This window comes from Mustela nigripes, chromosome 2 (assembly GCF_022355385.1).
Source record: "Mustela nigripes isolate SB6536 chromosome 2, MUSNIG.SB6536, whole genome shotgun sequence".
NCBI lineage: Eukaryota > Metazoa > Chordata > Mammalia > Carnivora > Mustelidae > Mustela > Mustela nigripes.
In genome coordinates this window covers 98,464,225-98,472,581 of record NC_081558.1, presented here as the reverse complement: position 1 = coordinate 98,472,581, position 8,357 = coordinate 98,464,225, and positions in this window count along the sequence as shown.

Here is an 8,357-nt window from a genome sequence, read left to right as displayed (position 1 = left end):
TAAACTTCAAAAAATGAAAAAAATACAATCTTTAAAAAATATGTATTTCCTTTTAAACATATAAACTGGATTATCCTATCTATATTGGGTTCCCCTGCATTTTTAATTGTGGTGAAATACACATGACATAAAATTCACCATCTTCATGATTTTTTAAATGCACAGTGGGGTGGCATCAAGTACATTCCCACTGTTGTACAACCTTCACCACTATCCATCTCCAGAACTCTTTCATCATTCCAAACTGAAACTCTACACCATTAAGTACCAACTCCCCATTTCCCCATCACCCCAGTCCCTGGCAACCACCATTCTAGCTCTACTCTTCTAGGTATCTCTTATGATTGGAACCAGACAATCTTTGTCCTTCTGTGTCTGGTTTATTTCACTTCGCAGAATATCTTCAAGGTTCACCCATGTTGTAGGGTGTGACGGAATTTCCTTCCTTCTTAGAGCTGAATACTATTCCATTGTACGTCTTACCCCATTTTATCTCTCCACGCATTGCGTCCATACTTGGAGAGGGAGTCTGAACAGGGCATCATCTGGAGAGACCAAAATTTGCTCCTAATTTTGTTCACTAATCTTAAGAAAAGAGACTTCATTCCCTCCTGTAGCCACAGGGCAACTTAAACTTTTAAAAGAGCCTTTCTTAGAGAACTTAGTCAAAAGTTTTGAAAAAGTCTCAGTAGATTATAGTTATTTCTCCTTTCTATTTATTTATATATATTTTTTACTGTCTCAAAGAACTCCGTTAAGTGGGTCTCTTCCCTCCCCAGTGTCTGTCTGCTCCTCCATTTTCTGTGTGGTCCAGGCAATTCCCATCATCAAGAAGCCTTCCCAGACGCAGCTCCACGGGCTCCTTCTCCCTTGAGCCTGTCTGCTGTTGACTGCCTGCAGCAGCCAATCTGGCATTTACCTGCTATTTACTTCTTGCATGCACCTCACATTCCCAATAACACGATCATCCCCTAAGAATTGCTCATCCTCTGTTGTCTTCTCCGGCCTCACTGCAGAACTGAGCAAATAACAGAGGGGGGAAATTCTTATTTAATTGAAATGAAGGAGTCTGCTGCTCCTCCCTGAGAATTGGTGCCTCTCAGCCAATGTCTGAGATCTGAGCTGCGCCCCCCCCCCGCCCCCCACCCAGCATCACCAGGTTGCCTTAAGGGCACAGATCATGCCCCTGCATTTCCCGGACTTGGTGAAGAGTCAAGGCTAAGCCATACTGGAGGTGGGGTTGCGGTGGCAAAGTTCTCGTTCTCAGGCCTTCCCCATTATTCACTTGGCTCCTGCTCCCAGCTCTCCTGGGCACGCGTATTCCTGCTTCTATTCATTCCACCCCACTCTGTCTCCATTCTCCATCCCGCACTCCAATCCCTTAGATTCCTACTTCATGCTGCAAAGGTAGACATGGTTTTTCATGACTTTTTGTCATCTCTGCCCTGGTCAAAGTCTCAGCGGCTTGTAAGGGCTGTCCTAACAGTCTCTTAGCTGGCCTCCCTCCCCCATCCACCCACTGCCACCCAGCTGAACCCATCAAATTCCTGCTCCAAACCTCAGATGATACTCCTTACCTGGCCGGTAGGATTAAATCCAGCCCCCTTCCATGGCATTCAAGGCCTTTCCAATCTGGCCTTGCTCACAGGCCAGACAGGCATCACTCCCTACTATATATCTCCTAGTGTTCAATGAATAACAATGTATGGAATGATTCTTCTCTTCGGGCTAGTGTTCTGGGACCATTTTGAGTAAATAATAAGAAAGTGTGCTCAGTAAACAAATTGAAAGGAATGATTGTTTATCCCCACTCCTGCAAAAGTGCTGTTAGTTTATGGGTTACTTGTCTAGATAAGGCATTATGCCAACCTATTGTTCTCCCAGTGGGAGGATTTCTGAGGTCACTGAACATCAGAGGAGAGATGTTTTAGTCAGGGCAAAGGAAACTTTCTATAACCTCTCAACCAGGTTAGTGGTTTTCCATGCCCACTCAGGCAGCAGGTCTCCTTCCCATTCCTCCTTGTTTCCTGTCCAGAGGTCTGGCCCTGCTCAGGTCCTCTTAGGGCCAGGCCTGGGTCTCTTCTTGGTTACAACTTGGGATCCTCGTTTTAATAGGATTCAGGTCCTCCTTCTGGGAACACTGCCTTATGTTTCCTTGGCCAACATCCATCCTGTCCTGATCAGTATGGGACCTCTGTGGCTTCACCCTGATCTTGGGAGAAAATCACAGACCCAGATCTTAGGTTTTCAAATGTCTTTGAGAAGAGTGACCACACTTTATGTTCTTCCTTGAATCCAAATGTCCTGACAGTGACCCCTGCTTGCTGGCTTAGAGTTGAGTCCTTGACTCGTCCATGTAGCTCATGCACTGGGAAGTCTGGTGTCATCTGTTGGGCCAACTGTGCCTCTGTCCTTTCTTCTGCTCTTCACACCCCTCCCATACCTCACTTCCTCCCAACTCATCCGCAGGCCAGACCTGACAGTATTTGCTGGGACAACAGGAAAGAGGAAGGTGGAGAGGCCCTCTTGAGTGCCTGGGGACAGACATGTGATTCTTCTTCGGTGTTGGTCCCAGAGCCAGCTACGCAGGGAGCCTTCCTCCTCTCTCACCACACCGTTGATTTAGGAGACATGAAAATGGTGTGTGTGGGGGGGGGGGGGTGCAAGCATGCATGCACACACTCACTTATACATGTTGCCAGAGACAATGCGTGAGGATAAATATGTGATGGCCTGGAAGGGGATTTACTTTTTCAGGAGTTGAGAAGAAAAACCAGAACTGTAACACAAGAAACAAAAATGATGCCAGGATGAGGGGCGCCAGGGTGGCTCAGTGGGTTAAAACCTCTGCCTTCAGCTCAGATTATGATCCCAGGGTCCTGGGATTGAGCCCTGCATGGGGCTCTGTGCTCAGTGGGGAACCTGCTTCTCTTCCTCTCTCTCTGCCTGCCTCTCTGCCCACTTGTGATCTCTGTCTGTCAAATAAAGAAATAAAATCTTTTTAACAAAAGGATGCCAGGATGAGTATGTGCATGTGGGATTAGTGACACTAGAGGTTCTGGGTTTTCAGAGCTAACTCTACTCTGTCTTAACTGTGTAGGTCAATAGACCTGTGTGGTTAAGTGGGTGGAAAACAATTAATATATTTTCCCCTCTTATATGCATTTTCCATTAAAAAGTTTTAAGCGCAAATATGGATGTTAATTAATAACCAGTTGGAGAGCACAGTTTAATATGGGAAAACCCAAGCTCAAATCCCTACTTTGAAAATGGCCAATTTTGCTATCGTGCCTCAGTTCTCCTACCTGTAAAATGGGGATAATAATAATTCACACAAATAATTGTCATTGCACAGTTCTGTTTACCAAGCACCATTCTGTGGGCTGGGATGATAGTAATGAACAGATCAGGCAATGTCTCTACTTCCGTGGAATTCATCTTCTGGTCAGGGAAGACTGACAATAAATAGGTATGAACAATGTTGGGTGATGATAGAGAGTGAAAGGGGTTTGCTATTTTTGAAAGGATAACAATGTATCTCTAATGAACTGATATTTGAGTGCAGACTGAAGGAAGCGAGGGAATGACCCAGATGGGTATCTGATGGAAGAGCTTCCAGGCAGAGAGAACATCAAGTGCAAAGGCCCTGAGGTGACAGTCTTAGGTATTTTGGAAATAGTGGAGAGGCTGGTGGGGCTGAAGAGAAGTGAAGGAGGGGAGAGTGGTAGGAGATGGTGTCAGCAAGCCCTTGTGTGCTTGTTAAGGATGGAACATTTCATCTGGCAAGCTGGGGAGCCATGGGGGGTGTTTGAGCAGAAGAGTGACAGCATCTGATTTAGAATGGCTTCTATGTAGAGAATAGACAGTAAGTACAAAGGTGAAAGCAGGAAGAGCAAACAACCAGGTGAGAGAAGACAGTGTTTTGAATCGAGGTGTTTGAGGTGTTAGTGGAGGAGGGGGTGAGAAGCTGTTTGTTTCTAAAAGCATTTCAAAGGTCGAGACCATGGAATTTATGATAGCTTGGGTGTGGGTGTGAGATGACTTCAAGATTTTGGCCTTGAGGAATTCTAAGAACAGAGTTTTTATTTACTAGATTAGAGAAGTTGGGAGGAAGATCTGGCTTTGGAAAAGAAAATTGGAAGTTAGGCTCGGGGAATATTAAGTTCGAAATGTCTATTAGATGTTCACATAGAGGAGAGCAGCAGATAGTCAGGTCTGTACATCTGGGTCTTAAGAGAAAGGTCAGAGCCTCGGATAAAACCTTGGATGTGATCAGCACAGAGGTGGTGTTTACCACCATGGAGCTGAGCAAAATCATCTAGAGTGTCAGTGGAGCTATCCCCTTCGCAGGAGTGTGAAGGTCAAAAGATATCAAATGGAAAATTCTTCTGTAAGCTGGAAGTGCTCTACACATGGAAAAGGCAAAGTGCATAAATACGGTAAAGAACGTAATTGTACAGAGTGTCTGCAGAAGGGTGAGAATCATAGCAAGGGGACCTTGGAAAGCAGCTGACCCACCCCTCACTTACCCTCTGTTACCCTCGAGGACCTGAGGTCAGAGAGGTTAAGAGGCCTGCCCAAGGACAGTCAGCTCATCAGTGGCTGAGCCGGTCCTACAACTGAGAAGCCCTAACTGCTGGTGCAGTGCTCTTTCCAAACACCACGCACCTGCTCACATTTACTGCTTCAGCTCTCTGAATCTGTTAACCGGGGCCAAGTAATTCTTCCAAAACAGAAATCTAATTATATCGCCTGGTGCTTTCATACATGCTATTTCCTCTGCCTGGAATACTCTGCATCCTCCTGCTTCTCTGTCTGGCGAATCCCAGCCCTGTCTCCATTCCCAGCCTTGTGCCATGAAGACTTCCTTGCCCTGCCGAGTGGAGCTGGTCCCTGGCCCTCCACGGGCCTGCGGTCCTCTGGCCCTGAGGCAGTCCTCAGATTTGCTGTGATCCTGCTTGCTTCTCCCGCCTGCTGGTGCGGCTCAGACTCTCTCCTCTTCCTAAGACCTCTCCACCCAGCCTTAGTGAATGGTGCTTAAATGTTTGGAGAGGAAGGAAGGAAGGAAGGAAGGAAGGTCTTTTCTCTTGCATTAGCTCAGGACAATGGCAAAGCTGCCATTTAGTGACACTTCAGTTCCTCTGACCTAAGTGTGCTCTTGGTTCACAAACTGACAATGACTGGTGGGGTGGGGAATGTCTTTTTTCTTTTCTTTCCCCAGGCGCAATAAGCAGGTGACTGGGGACCAGGAAACTATTCAGACATTCTAAGTGATGGGTGACTTCTTTTCAATTCTCTCCTATCAATATATGTGTGGCTGTTGTTTGTTTCCCTTTTGCTACAAGGGCAGATTTGTGCTTGTGTCTGGGCCGTGTAACAGGTGTGTATACATACATACACACACCTCTACAAGCCTTCCTGAGAGAGGCTGCACTCTAGTTTTCCAGAGGGACCGAAGATCTCCCAGAGAAATGCCCTCAGGTGGGAGGCAGGAGGCGGTGTTGTGCTCAGACTTGTCATCCTCGAGCAGAAAATTTGGACTTACTTCTTAACCTCTTGGCAACTTAGTTCAAGGTTAAGTTTGGAATTTCTAGGTCAAGTGTGAATTCTAAGAACTCCTTTCCACCTGCTCTTTAGCATGTTTGTTTTGGATAATTCTGTATTAATTACTGTATTTGCATTCTACTTAATTAAGTACCGTTCCGGTAGGTAGAGAATTACTTCTAATAGAAGTCATTACTGTACAGGTTATTGCCAAGTTTTAAGGAAGGGGACGGAAGGTGATGGGCATGCTGTGGTGATGGGGTCAAAGCCCCAGGTTTTGTTCCCAGTAAATGGTCAGAGATCCTGATAGGTTGGATTTGTCCAACTCAGGAGCTGCCTGAGGCCTGTGATGAGCCAGGCTAGAAAAGCAACTGTCCTTTCCTGAGGTTCGGACTTCTGAAGCTCTCTTTTATTGAGAGCTCTTGAGTAATCACTGTTAATCAATACAATACTGTAGGACACAATTAGGATTAATTAGCCCAGCATCCCAAGCAGCTCTGTTCCTCTGTGTGTGTCTCCTTGGTGTCTCCCCTTCTTGGCTCCTCCTTCCCCTAGAAAGAAAGAGTCTGACCAATGTCCCCCATCTCCTTGCTTCCCATACTGCATCAAGTCCCCTGTCATTCATTTACTCATTCATAGTGTGGAGAGGGAGAACCAGGAAGCGGCATGAAGTGATGTGGGAAAGGCAGAAAGATAAAGCAATCAGAACATGGTAGAGAAAGAGAGGGAGGGTGAGAGAACATGGTGAAGGATGGAGATGATTTTTATTAGCTTTCAAGAGAGAGCTGCTGCCACAGAAACACTCAGAAGGCATTTTGTCTACTCTCCCAGCAGACAAATGGGAAACTCTCCGGCTCACCCCTTACCCCTGCAATACATGGAATATTTTCCTCTTCCTGTATTCATTAAAGGGTGTCTATCTATTGTACACATTTATGTTTTTGCAATGACAACAGTTTCATGATTCTGTAGGGAATGAGAATGGGGAGGTGGGTGTGGGGGAAGCAGATCTCACAGTGGTAGAAGGGTCTCAGGGGATCAGGAGACCTCCTCCCCGCCCCCAGCCTGGAACTCTGGGAGAATTGCTTTCCTTCTCTAGATCTCATTGTCCTTACCTATAATATAATAGATTTGGATTCAATGCCTTGTATTTCCCCCTTCCAACTTGATTTCGACCCCTAATTAAATGGATCGCTACCAGACTGGTATGCCCTGACACACAACTTCCTTTTCTTCTCTTGTCTGTGTCTCTCTCCTCTTGTCCAGAGTGTGTCTTACTTTTGCAAGTTCCTCTCCATTCTACACTTTATGAGTTCTGGCATTTCTGTTGCCCTAGAAAGTCTTTATTTCTGAGATTGTGCACTGTTTCCCTTTTTACAGCATCCCATAAACTCCCTTCTTGGATTCTTTCTTTCTTTCCCCTCATCCTGGCCAAATTGCTTCTCATCTTAGTTAAGGGGTGTGTGTGTGTGTGTGTGTGTGTGTGTGTGTGTAGGGAAATGCTTCTCTCTGGGGCTCTTATTGTCTCCATCCCTCTGCTTTATCTGGGATTTCCTTTACCCAGAATTTCGTTCTATAAAGTGATTCACTCTAATTCTTCCATTTCCGGCATATTCCAGAAAATATTTTAATGTTTTTCTTCTTCTGGCTTATCCAGTTTTATTTCACAGTTCTCTTTGGTTATCTCTTAAAATCACACTTCTCCATGTTTAATTTTTCTGGTCTTTTGTCTTTATCCTTCATTCTTTCGTTCTAAATCTTAGGTCACCTCTTCAAATTTTTAAAATACCTTTTTTTGTTCAGCAGAGGGCTCCCTTCCCATCTCTCGCGCAGCCCGGGCAGATAGAATCTGAAGCCCCCCGCCCGCCTCCCCGTCTCTCCCTCCCGCTTTCTAGCCATCAGACGCTAGATACTTAAACTTGTAAACAATCAGCCCTGATGCGTGATCTCGGTAAACCTTCGCTCTTAACCGAGAACACCCCTCTGCCTCCCAGGATCGCTAATCTCCGGGATGCCCTCCCCATGTTCCTGAGGTTATTTCATTCACTGCAGCTCCTACTGTTCCTCCAATCGTTCCGTAGGGTAGGTGTTGCTAACCCTAATTCACAGTTGAGGAAACTGAGGCTTGGAGAGGTTCACTCAAGGTCGTGTCCAGTGTAAAGTTAACCCTGATCCAGCCAGTTCTGGCTTTCCAGTCCAGCCCCACAGCCTCGCCTCACTCCCTTCGACTGCAGTTTATTCTAGATTTCCCCTGTTTCGTACGAGATTCTTTCTTTCCCACTTTCAATCCACAGGCAGGAAGATCGTCTTTAGCTAACAGGGCTGGAGAATTTGGGAGTCGGGTGGCGGGGGTGGCGGGGTGGAGGTGGGGGTGGGGTTCCTCAGGCTCCAAGGGTTGGGTGGGCAGGGTTCGGGTGAGCTGACACCCCGGAGAAGTCATGTTAGAGATGGGGGATGTCACCGAGGACAATAAGGCAGGATGTAGCAAAAGGTAGCAAGTGCTCAGGCGGACCTGGGTCTCGCCGTTCGAACGCCGGCTGCGGAGCGGGACTTGTGTCCACCCCCCGTGCGGCACACACTCGGCAGGCCAGGGGCGGGAGTCGGGCTGAGCCTGGGGACGTTGCGATGCAGGGCGCCCCCTCGCGCTGCTCCGCGCGCCTCGGGGCTGGCGGGTGAAGCGCCGGCCGCGGCAGGTTCTCGCCAACCCCCTCCTCCTTTTCGCTCCCGCTCCCTCCTTCTCTCCCTTCGCTCCCAACTCCTCCCCCACAGCCTCTCCCCCCCCCCCCCCCCCCCCCCCCCCCCCCCCCCCCCCC